The sequence below is a fragment of the Melitaea cinxia genome, chromosome 22 (genome assembly GCF_905220565.1).
Source record: "Melitaea cinxia chromosome 22, ilMelCinx1.1, whole genome shotgun sequence".
Classification (NCBI taxonomy): Eukaryota; Metazoa; Arthropoda; class Insecta; order Lepidoptera; family Nymphalidae; genus Melitaea; species Melitaea cinxia.
In genome coordinates, this window is record NC_059415.1 from 8899485 (window position 1) to 8915402 (window position 15918).

A 15918-nucleotide genomic window follows, 5' to 3' on the forward strand; every position below is an offset into this window, starting at 1 on the left:
TTGTTCTTAGCTTTTTTTGATTGTTATTCTCTATTAGTTATAGTTATAATAAGCTGTAAGCTATCCTAATAAAATAAAAATAAAACGAACAAAATACCGACTTCAATTACATCGACAAGTAATGTAACGTAAGTAGACGAAAAAATATTCAAGTAAATGCGTGTTCAAAGATTAGTCAAAAATTAATTATAAGTCAAAAATATAATTATTATAAGATCTTAATCAAATTTTAACAGTACTATAAAACAACCCTAATAACGTACTATTGAAATAAAGGTAAAATAAATAATATAAATAACTTCAGCTAGTATGGTACCGAATTTTTTTTCAAGACTAAAAATGTCATACATGTTTTACGTAATTACATGTGTCAGTTTATTTTGGAATTAGCTATGCTCCGCGCTTTCGCCTTCTTTAAAAACTGTTATATAGCCCCTAAGCTTCCTCGATAAATTGACTATACAATACAAAAATTATTTTTCAATTTGAATTAGTAGTTTCTGAAGTAAAACAAACTCTTCAACCTTATAATATTAGTATAAATTATCGCTATCCATATTTATTTGCATTGTACTTTATACATTTGATATTTCCTTTCAAATTTAACACATAACTGAATTCAAACGTTACAGTAGCTGTGGTCGTTTTCATCGGGGAAACATTTCAGGCGAGCATTAAAGATGTTACCTAATAACTAGAATGTTGTGTAATAGCAGATACAATATAAAATATGAGATAATTGTTATTTATCATTTTATCCCGTATCTCTCTATAGTATTTTGCCTTTAGAATAAGTTACAAACTCATTGTTTAATGGTATGATACTAATTGACTTCATATAGTATCGTAGCATGGTGGCATTTTGGTTCAATATTATACTTATTTTTATGAAATAGTTGCATTTCATTACGAGGTACCATTAATTAAGAATCATTATTTTTTAATCAGCAACGACTTCAGACGTATCTCAGAACACATAATATACACATTACATTTTTTATACAAATGTTTTTTATTATATAATCATAATAATAATAATAATAATAATCATTTATTTCAGAAAAAATCCATAATCAAAATTAAATTAAATTAAATTAGGTGTTAGTAACAAATAGACTTCAAATAAGATAAAACAAAAAGAGGGTTAGTAACAATTACATTATATAAATTAAATTAAAATTTGTGGTTTCCGGTGAGACTCCCGTACTAAAAATAGTAGTCCGCAGCGGGAGCATGGAGCTGTATCCAGCGATGAATCAATGGGGAGTCCCATCGGTCGGCCAACACACTCAGGACGGTGTTCGATGTTCCACGCACTCGCTTCCACAGTGAGGCGCACCGCTTTCTAATGATCGCGTAGAAGCAATTAGTATGCGCCTCGGCGAACATAGACGACGCACTACAGAAGCGCGGCAGACCGAACAACATCCTGAACGCGTTATTGTATTGGACGCGCAGTGCGCTGTATGCCCGCTGCGTGAAGTCGACCCACAGACTGCAAGTGTAGAAAGATTGACAGTAAGCTTTGAAAAGCGTCAGTTTGACTTGTTTACTACAGCGTACAAATCTGTGAATCAACATGTTACAACGAACAGACAACGCCCTACGCTCTCTTTCAATGTCAACCGTATCTGACAAGTTCTCAGTGACCCAGTGACCCAGATATTTGAATCGGTCAACTCTTTTCAGCTGGGCTCCCCCTAGTGTAACACAAGCAACTCTCCTACTCCTTGTATCCTTAGCCTGAAAAACCATGAACTCACTTTTAAGCGCGTTATATTTGAGCCCATGAGCCACTGCGTATTCCTCACATAATTTAAGTAACTTAGTCAGGGCACCGATCGACGGGCTCAGCAACACCATATCATCTGCGTAGCTTATGTTATTTATGCACGTCCCGCCTACATGGCATCCCACGTAAGTGCTGCTGAGCCCCTCGATCAGTTTGTTCATATACAAGTTGAAAAGCTTTGGTGAGGTCAACCCCCCTTGCCTCACTCCACATTCTAGCCCATAGTCATCCGACCTCGAGCCAGCCCATTTAACGCAATTCCTTTGGTTGTCATACCAATATTTAAATATTGATATGACATCCGAAGGTAGACTGGTTTCACATCTTAGCTTATTCCACAATAAATTATATGATACTAAATCGAATGCCTTCGACAAGTCCAAAAAACAAGCATAGACTGGAGTTTTTCTAGCCGTGTAGTACTGCACGGTCTGCTTGAGACAGAAAATGGCACTCTCTGTGGACAGACCTGGCTTAAAACCGAACTGTAAGTCATGGATGTCAATGTTTTCGGTCAGTTTTCTGTCAAGCAAACCGTCAAGCACCTTGGCTATAACCGTAGCCAATGATATAGGCCTATAATTGGACATGTCGGAGGCATCCCCAGTTTTATTTTTTATAATAGGCACAACAACAGTAAACATCAATTCTTTTGGTAAGTAAGAATGGCTTAAACATAAATTAAATAACATAGTAAGCACTCGAGGCAAGTGCACCCCCGCGTACTTCAGATGCTCGATGCTGAGATCGTCGTGACCGGGAGACTTACCTCCGATCATTCCTTTGATAACCGAGGCGACCTCGAACTCAGAAAATTTGATAGTAAGGTCCCCGTCGCGACACCCAGCATCGAACTCCTGTGACTCCAGAGGGAGGGGACACTCCACCTTAAAGTGCTCACGGAAGGCATTCGCTACATCGGTAGGATTAAACTTACCATCTACACTCACGGGGAGACTCGACTTTGGATTAAGTTTATTTGTATTTTTCCAAAATTTGTTAAAATTTTTGTTATAAAACCATAGTATGGTTTACCATATAGTAACCAAGACTGATACCAAAATCGAGCCTCCCTGTGAGCAGCACTAACGTGCATATTCCAGCCCGTTATACACCTGTGCCTCTTAACTCTTTTATCTTTATAGCTACATTTTGCTGAGTCTCTCAGAATACATATAATTTCATCGTACATAGATGCTATTTTAATTTTATGGTCGACATTGGAACACTTTTTATCGGTACATGCACAAAGATCCGCTGGATATTCCACTGTGCGTAGCTTATTATTACAATAATCAGTATATTTCTGTATTTGATCACTGTCCCTTTCTCCTCATTTTATTTTATTATAAGATTGCGTGGGGGTCACAATTTTACACTGGATATTATTAATATTACACTCAATTAATAAGGGAAAGTGATCAGACCAGTAAACATCATAGATGTCCAAAGTCCAAAATAAGGACTAAATAGTGGTTACCTTATTATGACCAGTACAGTGACCTAATGATATCACAGATAACTTATTTCATAAGAAAGGTGCTTTAGGCACAGGCTACGTGTTGATACATCGTGTAGCGGAGAACGCGAAATGAAAACGACTTCAATGGACTTCTAATGTTACCTTCGACATTGAACTTCATGATAATATTTTTATTATATATCAATTACGAATGAAATATTCAACCAAGTGAACGATAATATCTTAAATTTAAGCTTTATCAAGCACACTCAACGCATCGCTGAATGGATTTATTTTAGTGATAAAATAATGACAAAAAAATAAGTATCATCATATAATTTGCTGAACAAATTAATTGTCATCTGATGATTTTACTGACATCCGTTCAACCACAGTATACTATAGAGAGTCCTTAAATATATTTTGAAAACGTTTCATTTACTATTTGGACCAAAAAACTTTAAGAACCTCAGGATAATATATTGAGAAAAATCTGATATCGTTGATAGTTTGAAGAAACTGAAAAAAAAACACCTTATAAACCACTAATTTTATATAAATAAAGATCAAAAGATATAACACAGGAACGAACAAACAAAATCACTTTAGACTTACTAGTAAAATAGTAAAATGTACGCCCACTCAAGATGCAGTTGTTTGCGTTAGATTATTAATTCTGAAGGCAGTGTCACTCTCTATGTACACTTCCAATACTATATTTATATAAAACTTAGCAATACAACTAAAATCTATATTAACATAATTAAATATTTAAAAGATAATTAGAAATACAAATTGATACACCAGCATAGTTCATTAAACATTAACAACGGACTAGTTTGAATAAAAAATAGTATATATCGCTAAATATGATAAGTTGTTTTATTTTATTTTTTATTTTTATTTATGAAGAAAACATACAGCTTGTAATCACACATACGCTTCTTACAAACTAGAAAATTCATAAGCCAATTAAGTTTTCACTTATTACTTCTGACAAATATTAATTGGGCAAACTTTAAAATTGTACAAACAATACATTTTTTTTTTAACACAACCATTATATACGATATTAGAATTACAGTAACAGTATTTTATGACAATCACAGTTCATTTTAATTGCTTGATGACAGTTTTAAATATATTAGATTTTAAATGAAAAATGTCTAGCATATTATTATTATTATTATACATATTATCTAAAATAAAACCCTTATAATATATAATAATAGTGTCATAAAAATTACCTGTACACAATTTTCTACCGTAGTACCTGAAGTAAATTATGAAACAATTTCTGTCTTACCTCGCCGTTTCTCCTTAGTAAAACGACGAGATTTACAATTTTGCTTCTGAGATAAGGCCATGAGACGAGCGTTATAAAATTGAATTTAGAATTTAATTTAAATTTAAAGAAGGACTCCGACCTTACTGAATATCACAGCTAAATAATACTGCTTTCAATCAGTGTTGTGCTCCTGTGTTGAGCAAGTTGAGGGGAGGTTGGGGACTCCCCAGCTCTGGTTACCTGAACCACGTGGGGATAGGTTCTATTCGGTGTTGTATACATCTATAAGCTACGGTAAGCGCTTACCATCAGGTGAGCAGTGCTCTTGTTTGTCCTAGCTGTAAAAAAAAAACAAGTATGCTTTAGACCACACGACTGAATTAAAACTTACGAAACGAATTCTCTCTCTTTTAACGCTTAAGTCACGCATTCAACTACTCACCAAGTCAAACGTGCGGAAAGAAGTTTTACTTCAAAAAATGTTTAAATTAAGTTATAATAACGTTTGTATCTGACAAGAGTAGGTACATAAAATGGTAAAAAATTTAAAGCAGTCAAAATAGAAACAAATATAGATAGATAGATAGATACTCTTTATTGTACACAACAACAATCAACACAATAGCATATTACAAATAAAAAAAAAAAAAAAAAAAAAAAAAAATGTACAAAGGCGGTCTTATCGCTAGAGTAGCGATCTCTTCCAGACAACCTTTGGGCATATAGGACACAGCGTAGTGAAAAAGCGGTAGGGGAAGTGTATACAGAGAAGTGACAATTAGTGTCACCTAGAACAATATCAACTATCGAGTATAAATACACATACATATACAGCACAATACATACATACATACATAGATACATACATACAAACATATATATATATATATATATATATATATATATATATATATATATATATATATATATATATATATATATATATATATATACATATATATATATATATACACACATATATATATATATATATATATACACAGACATACATACACATATATATACGTACGCATAAAAATACTACACCTACATATAAACGAAATACATATAATATGAATAATAGCATAGAATACAAAATACAAGTATATAACTCAACAACTAACAATATAATTTAAGATCGCGCAGACAAAGTAAACACATGTAATTAAACAGATTAATGAAACCATGTAATGTCAATATTAGGTGTTACATTGTCAATCAGTTAATTCAATTAACCAATAACTAGGCGCGCGGGATCACGGCAAACCCTGTTTGAATTTTTTTGTTAATATTTATTTATATATTTTTTTTACTATTTACACTAGAAAAATTCAAATTTTTGCAAGCTGTGGCATCTACGAGACGATTGAATCAATTAAAGATTTCGAAAAATGTGAGAAAGGACTATGCAAGGCCGTTATACTCTAGCATCCCTTTGTGTCCAACTATACATATACTACTTCGTTATGAGGAAACTATATTTTCTCGTCAAAGTAAAACACAACATGCCTTCCTATAGCTATTTCAACATATAATTATTTGCGCTATAGTTTTAGTTAAATACTGAATATTATTACAGAAGCATAATCGCAAACTAATCAGTATGAAATACTTAACATATCACACCTAAGAGAGTAAATAATATCAGGTGTTCGAGTTCGAGAAAAGTACTAACTTTTTAGGAAATTTTCTTAACTTATGATGAAATTTTAACTTAATACTAACATTTTAAAGATAAAATTTAAAACAGCTCGTTTAATGACTCAACAGCCAGGTTCACTTAAACATTCTCTCCAAGGCGTTGACAGAAATTGGCCTGAGTACAATGAGAGCGATAATTTCACTAAGCCGTGACCAGATTGAAAATCTCGTCGATTTTAATATATCTGTTAGAATATATTTGTTTCACTTTTATTGGTGTACAGTAGCATTTAAACCAATATGATTCTGAAATACTAAGTAATAATTTGCGTTAATATTAAAATTTGCCTAAATATTTTTAACACAAAAATTAAAATTCATAAATATTATATATTTAATCAATATTTTAAACTCTTGTATGCAACATACGGGTGGCATAGCAACAATAATGCAGATACAACAAAAACAGATTGCAATATTACGTATTGTTTGATAGCAATTAGACCGTATTATACAATGATAATGCATAAATTATGATTTCTAAAAAGAACATAGTACAATGGTATAGAAAAATAAATAATAATAATACAGAACAATAGTCACTTTGAGAACAATATGAACATTACACAACACACATAATATTATCCATCAGAATTTAAAAGTCCACTATTGGTCGTAAGGCCTCCGCTAATGTTCGCCACTCCGTCCGGTCCTGTGCCCTCTGAAACCGGCGGCTTTCCGTTGTTTATTTATTACATAATCATAACAAATAAAAATATTTTAGGGTTTGATAAAATCCTCTTTAAGATGTGGTGTTTTAACTTTTTTTTTGTAAAAAGTTAAACACGTAATTTAGTTCAGTAGTAATTAACGATAAACTCCAAAACTACTAAATCAATTTTTATGAAATTTTGTAGGCATCTGTAATTTGTAATAACTTGGGAGATAGGGTAGTTTTTATCTCAATTATTGATCTCAATATTTGTTATTTCAAATTAAATGTTTATTATACGACTTTAGTGTGTATTTATCGGTTAGTTCTATAAAATCGTAAAAGATGGTCGTTTGGCATCTAAGTGGTATAGATATCCGGTAGATGGCGCCGTATTTCTATTTTTAGATTATAGATGGCACGTTTGAATATAGAATTGACATCTATTTTAATAAATTATATTATAATTACTGAGCCACAGCAACGAGTGTGGCTGGTGTGGCTGTGTCAGCAGTGGCTGGGTCAGCTAGTATTATGTATATGTATATTTAATTTTATAACCGTGCTCTTTCATCAGTCTTTGTGGGTCATTACAGGCTGAAGCGATATAGATTAATATCGTTTGTCTATACTGAATGCCAAACATAACCATAATAAATTCATTAAAACGTAATAATATTCAAACTTATAATTTAAATTTATTATGGCTGAATTACGACCACAAGGCGATTACTAGTTATGATTAAACTACTAATAAGTATACCTAATCGAAACGTAAAATCAATTAAGGAAAACTTTTAAAATACTCGACGCATTAATTGATCCACTAGTTCGACAAGTAGTCGATTAATAAGTGAAGAAAGTATGCAGTAAATGACTTCAGCTGTTAAAAGTCATCGTGATTTTTAATAATAAAAGCTTGTTCAGAGATTTATTTGTCTAGATAATCAAGTAAATTAAATAGCTTGGTGTTATTGATATTAAGTATTAAAATTTTCACATTCCGAGTGCTCAAATCTCGCGACAAGCTTTTATATCATATAAATTATGTAATTAATTTTTAAATAGATAGTTAAAGCTTTAAAGTAAAAATTGATTTTTTCGTTTTAGCGCATTCAAATAAAAGCTTATATTTTAAAAAGGATTTTTTTATTTTTAATTTATTTATAAAAAAAATGAACCGTGTAATGTTTTAGGAAATCGACATTCGAAAATTCTTGTATTTACACAACTTGCAAACAATGATTTTTATTTCAGTCAGTAGTTAACAACTAAGTCTATCATGTTTCCGCGATATTCAAGTGTACTCATACTATTTTTTTTTTTTTTTTTTTTTTTTTTTCACTAGGTCGGCAAACAAGCGTACGGCTCACCTGATGGTAAGCGATTACCGTAGCTTATAGACGCCTGCAACACCAGAAGCATCGCAAGCGCGTTACCGACCCAATCCCCAATCCCCCAGGAGCTCTGGTCACCTTACTCACCAACAGGAACACAATACTGCTTGAAAACAGTATTATTTTGCTGTGATCTTCTGTAAGGTCGAGGTACTACCCCAGTCGGGCTGCTCCATATTTTGAGCAGGAAATTCCTGCTGTGCCCTACCTCAGTTAACAACTATAAAACCAACAAACCGTACCATATTTATTGAAGCAATTTTGATTATTATATTTATAATTTAAAAATTAAAAAAAAAATCTGTACTCTCTCTAATCTGTTTTTAAAAATTTTGTAAAATGGATTCCACACAGCAGAAAAGTATTCTAAAACACTTCTTACAATTGAGTTAAATAACTTGATTGATGACTTTGGGTTTTTAAAATGTTTTGTTTTTCTCTGTGAGAATGTCATCTGTATAAGCGATGAAATTCAATTTTGAATCCACTATTATACTTTAATCTTTTCTTTGCTTTAATTAGTAATATCTACATCAATCCAGCCTATAACAACCTACTGTACTAGGTATAGACCTCTTTCTTTATTAATTTCGTGGTGGATTAATCGGAGCTTAATACACCACTCTGTCCCACTGTGGGTTGGTAAATATGTTCTCTATTGTGAGTAACGACCGATATCAGGTGCATATGATAACAATCAGGACCGACAGCTGAATGAACGTGATTCATGTGTTGTAGGCATCTATGAGCTACAATAATTGCTTACCGTTAGGTCTTCATTATTTCATATCAAATATTTATCGTATTGTTCGTTAATTTAGATAGTATACAGAGATATTAATAGAACACGCGTTATGAACTAGCCAATCAGAGAATCGAGACCAAGACATAAATACAGTCATCAAGGTTAATTGATGTCGCGGACTATGATTTACGTCAAAATTTAAATATATTTATATATATATATATATATATATATATATATATATATATATATATATATATATATATGTGTGTGTGTGTGTGCGTGTGTGTGTGTGTGTGTGTGTTTCTATGTAAGTTTATGTATTTATACTTGTAAGTATGTAATATATTACAGTTAGTTAGCAAAGAAAATTCTTTACTTTGTTATTTCTTGCACTGTGTTCCCCGCTATATGATACACTCTCATGACCATTGCTTGACTGGAAGAGATCTCCTATAGAGATAAGTCCACCATTGCCATCAAATTTACGTGTTATTTTCTGCACATTATTTTTTAGTGCAATAAAGTATCTCAATTACTTTCGCGATCGCGACTTGATAAAATAGTTAGGAAAAATGTGTAGTAATTAAACGTGATAAATATTCGCATATCGTGAATCATATGTTCTGATGATCGTATAAATCATACCAACTAATGAGGTAGAGTAAAACAGGAAATATATTGCTCAAATTTTGGAAAGGCCCGACTGGGGAAGTGCCTCAACCTTACAGAAAATGACATATAAATAATGCTGCTTTCGTGTAGTGTTGTGTTCATGTGGTAGGTAAGGTAGCCAGAGCTCCGGGGAGGGACGAAGTTAACGCCGGCAGCGAACTTGCAACGCTCCTGTTGTTAGAGGCATTTATAGATACGGTATTCGCTTACCATCATGACAGTGCGCTTATTTGCCACCTTCAGAGTATAAAAAAATACCGAAGTAATTTTTATGTGTTATATTTTTAGCGTACGTGAACCCTGTGATAATAATTTTTCAGTGCCTTATCTCGAGGATTAATAATCTACAGAAAGTATTAGAACGCAACAATGAAAAATTAAATAATTTTGACTAATTGATAATAATAACTCAACTTTTTTACTTTAACTAATATTTTTTTATTTCAATAGCAATTACAGAATAATTAAAAATTTATTTAGGTTATTAATTATTTTTATTTAAAATTATTTTGACTTTACGTGTAATTAAAAATACGCGCCAGGAAAGCGGATCACTATTTGGCAATAACTTAGAACAGAAATAGTAATTACCTAAGATGAAACTATTAAGGCGTGCTTTTTTTATTTTATTTCACTAGTTCGGCAAACAACCGTACGGCTCACCTGATGGTAAGATATTACCGTAGCTTATAGACGCCTGCAACACCAGAAGCATCGCAAGCGCGTTGCCGACCCTATACCAAATCCCCTAGGAGCTCTGGTCACCTTACTCACCAAGAGGAACACAATACTGCTTGAAAACAGTATTATTTAGCTGTGCTCTTCTGTAAGGTCGAGGTACTACGCCAGTCGGGCTGCTCCATATTTTGAGCAGGAAATTCGTGCTGTGCCCTACCTCAGTTAACAAAACTTTGCTAACAAAGATAAATAAAAAGTGGTAACTATAAACACACATTAAATATTTTCTACGAACAATGTACCAAAAAAAAAACTATAAAGTATAGAATATTTCTAGCAAAGCGTATACTTTACTAATGAAAATTTTTTCAATATTTCATCCCGCTAAATATAAATTCTAAGAAAAGTATTCACTGTGGAGTGCTGTGATAGATTACGATAGAAAAACCCTCGGCTCCGATAGAGAACCTTTGTTTTCTTGCATCGCAAAATATTTCACATAAATCGCGGCGCTTGTGCTCTTAGCATATTTTTTGTTGGTAAATTATCGCTAACATACAAGGTTATGTTGAGCATCAAATATAGAAATAAATGTTATATAATTTATACATTTATACATACTGTGTGTTTTAGACGATGTTTTACAAATCATATTTTTAAGTATTCATTTACGTCAATTTTAGTCACATAAACGGCTTCATCTTTTGATTGCTTTGGCTTAGAAATTTGATGACAGCTGTAAAGGAAAGTAGATCTGAGTACTTGATATGAATTTCAGCTTAATAACTTCTGGCGTTCTTGAAAAAAAGGTTCTTGACAGATAGACGGACAACAAAGTGATCCTATAAAGGTTCCGTTTTTTTCATTTTGAGGTACCCTGAAAACCGCTTTCTAGTTTCTAAACTAGATTAAATATCAAACGACTTTGTAAGTTTTATAATAGAAAAGTTCACTTAACCTTTAAGATATTAGTGAAAAGAATTAAGTTACAAAATTCTGTGAAAAAAAATATTGGACGTTGTTTGAAACATTATTACTAAAGAAACTATAAGAAGCGCTAAACTCATTACGCTAATTTTATAGGTTCGTAAAAGTTTACACTTTTCGTGACTCGCCCATGAAAATCTAGTTTCTAAAACGCTGACAGTACATAAAATGAAATCATATTTTTTATATTCGGTATATATTTTATATAGTCAAAAAATGGTTATTAAGCTTGTATGATCACTGTGAACATTTTAATTTAAACTACCGACTGTCGTTCCCTTACTGCAACATCGCCAAAATATAACCTGTGCACCTCAACCTTACAAAAGATCACAGTTGAAAAATAATGCTTTCAACCAGTGTTGCGTTCCTGTTGGTGAGTAAGGTGACTACAGCTATAAGCTACGGTAAACGCTTACTATCAGGTGGCCCACCTGTAGGGCCGTACGCTTGTCTGTCGACCTATTTATATAAAATAAAATAAAAAAATGTTGGCAATAAGTCCCGTTTTAATAAAATAATTGAAATACTACTAAGTCCAATAACTCTATGTTATATATTCAAATTATCATAAAATAAATTTTATAAGTGACATAAATGGTTTGTACAACATAATAATAAGAACAAATAGTAATAGTAATAGTCCACATGAATCGTTGTAGACGACTACGCGTCATTACGTGATTATGACGTCAAGCGCATTTCATGATGTCTGCAACGTTGAAATACCGGGAATCTGAAAATTCCGGATATAATCCTACAATAATCCCGGAAGCTTTTAAATTTATGGAATAGTCAAAAGTTGTGTGAGTGTATAAACTGTGAGTGCAATAGACAATACAGTGGTGTGACAGAACGTTCACTATAAAAGGCAGTGATTTTGACATTATAATTCTCTTTTCCCATTTTTCTTCTCGTCGTGCGAAGTGTTTGCAATCATTGTAATCTTTGCAATACAGCATAATTTAGTCTACATCTTTTATTTATTTCCAATCTTTTTCTTCAAGCAATAAAATAATAGTTCAAAGTTGTAAGTTTATCATGCAATGGAACATGTATTAATGTGCTTAATTTATTTGCATAAAAAGTTATGATATATCAGACTTAAAATATTATTTCATTTATTAGTAAATTACAATACATCACTTTTATAATAAAATTTAATATTTTCAGAATGAAACAGTGAAAACTGTAAATTTATTGTACTGGATTTTCTAGTTCAATCAGTAGCGTCAGCTGAACTAATACATCCTAAATACGGCTAAAAAGAATCTGTCCATTTGTGTAGCCAGCCGAGCGAAAAATGTAATCGCCAACGAACATTCGAATTGCTCTTCTGTAATTATCGTTTAAGGGTTGACTACACCATGTATACCTACACTTTGTTATTCGATATGAATTGGAATAAAATCGGCATATTCGATTTGATTCAGCCTGAAATATCCCAAAATACCACAGTAAAAATACCACGTCTTAACGATTTTTTAAGGTTATAAATTATTTTATTTATTATTTTGATATTTTTTTTATTATTATTTCATTTCATTGTATTATTGACTATTGTATTATATTCTTTATACAAATTATAATTTATAAATGAGCTAAATACTGGGTTATTTCTTATCCAATTAACATTCACTCTATTTTTGTCATACTGACATTATGTCCACAGTTGGATATGTGTGTTTTTTTTATATATACAGAACGTGTGTCGCAATGACGTAAAAATAAATATGTTAATCTTGTAATAATTTAAAATATTCTATTTTTAAACATTCCTATAAAATATTATGTATGTCCTATTAGATAAGACTTTACTGGTTATCTATGCCAAAGACATCCTTTTAAATTCACTAAAGCATTAAAAAGTGACCGGATAGTACGATGATGAATCCTTTGATATACATTTCAGCCCTCTTAAAATCATATCCATATGAATATAGACTATTATATATAATTGGTATATATATATATATATATATACTAGCTGTGCCCGCGGCTTCAACTGCGTTAAAATTAGTGTGTCACAAAGTTTTCCCGGCAAACTTTCAGTGAACCTCTCATCAAAATCGGCTTAGCCGTTCCGTAAACCTTCCTCTTGCCAATGGTGGAGCCCTTTTTCCAATGGTGAAACCGCATGAAAAACCGTTCAATAGATTTTGAGCGAATCGATCACACACACTTTTGGGGACTTTTTTTTATAATACACTAATTGTTGCCCGTGACTACGTCCGCGTGGTTATGAAGATATGCATTAAGATGTTTAACGGAAATTATTTTTTTATTTCAGTCACTTGAAATGCTTATCATACTGAGTAACTTTTCAAAAGGCATTATTTAGTATAATTTAATAGTTATTTTTATAAAACCTCTCTATACACCACATTTTTAGTTTTATTTTCAGGCTCTATATATTTCATACAAACTATCAACCCCAATTAAACCCCCTTAGCGGTGGAATATCGTAAAATCCGTTCTTAGCGGACGTCTGCTAACTATAATCTACCTCCCTGCCAAATTTTATCTTTGTCCAACCTGGATGGATAGACCATCCAGCGGTTTTTGAGTTCTCGTGATGAGTGAGTTAGTGACCTTTCTCTTTTATATATATATATATATATATATATATATATATATATATATATATTTATATATATATATATTTATATATATATATATATATATATATATATATAGATTACGATGCATTATTTAGTGACCTTTCTACCATTTATAGAGCATACATACTAAATTTCAAGTCTCTTACTTCAAAAACATAAGACTTTCATACAAACCTCTAACCCCCGTTTTATCCCCTTAAGGGTCGAGTTTCGTAAAATCAGCTCTTAGCAGATGTTTACAACCTATAAGGAACCTACCTGCCAAATTTTAAGTTTGTAGCTGTTATAGTCTCGAAGATTTCGTGATGAGGGAGTCAACCTACCATCCCCCTTTTTAACCCCCAAAAAAGAGTTGATTTCTAAAGATACATTATTTGGACACCTTTTCACCATATAAGTCTCTTACTTCAAAAACATAGGATTTTCATACAAACTTCCAACCCCCGTTTTACCCCCTTAGGAATCGAATTTTGCAAAATTCGTTCAAAACGGATGTCTGCGCCCTATAAGAAGCTTTCTTGCCAAATTTCAAGTTTGTAGCTGTTATAGTTTCGGAGATTATGTGATGAGTAATTCAACCTACCATCCCCCGTTTTAATCCCAAAAGGGAGTTGATTTCTAAAGATACGTTGTTTGAACACCTCCTATCTTTAGAGCACACATTTTAAATTTCAAGTCTCTGACTTCAAAAACATAGGACTTTCATATAAACTTCCAACCCCCGTTTTACCCCTTTAGGGATCGATTTCCGTAAAATCCGTTCTTAACGGATGTCTACGCTCTATAAGGAACCTATCTGCTAAATTTCAAGTTTCTAGGTGTTATAGTTTCGGAGATTTCGTGATGAAAGAGTCAACCTACCATCCCCCGTTTTACCCCAAAAAGGGAGTTGATTTCTAAATATACATTATTTGAACACCTTTTCATCATTTATAGAGCATACATTTTAAATATCAAGCATCTTACTTCAAAAATATAGAACTTTCATACAAACTTCCAACCCCCGTTTTACCCCTTTAGGGGTCGAGTTTCGTAAAATCCGTTCTTAGCGGATGTCTACGCTTTATAAGGAACCTATCTGCCAAATTTCAAGTTTCTAGGTGTTATAGTTTCGGAGATTTCGTGATGAATGACCTTTCGCTTTTATATATATTATATATATATATATATATATATATATATATATATATATATACCACTTTTGTTCATATATCTATATATATCTACATATATGTAAGGCGGATGCATGAGACATGGCTAAGAATGTGAGGATTATTATTTTATTCTGATAATTAATCGGAATCAAGTCGATTTATATTAGAGTCAGTTATGTCTTTAAAATAATTGTTGTGAACTTGAGTTACACTTATAGTTGAAATGTTACTTTAATTTGGTATTAAAAGATAACCATATATCAAACCCAGACATAAGCCATGCGGCTATAGCAGAATAAACTATAGCCACTCCCTCTCTTCCCCTGAAAGTCGTAAGAGGCGAATGACGGATAACAAAGTTCCATTATGAACTTGGAACAGTAGAAGCCAACGGATGGCGGGATAACAAATTCGTCTTCGATCAACTAGGTCTAGTAGGTCTAATATCTGAAAAAATATTGCCATTGGAACGCACCGTGCTCTTCGACTGCTATTATAAATTGAACAATTCGTCTTTTTCGTAACCCCCCCTCGCTTTTTGTGGAATTGTGAGTTGAAATAATCCAGTTTACTGTCTTTTTTATTTACTTTTTCATTGTGCTGCATCGACAAGCATCGACATGCATTTGAAAGCAAAAGAACAGCTTTTTAGGGCATGCACACCAGCGAAATGGCTTTAATAATAATTTTACTACATAGTTACAAGCTGGGGAAAATGAAAAAAAAAGCTAATTAGGTAATCAGAGTCCGTGATTCACCCGCTCTG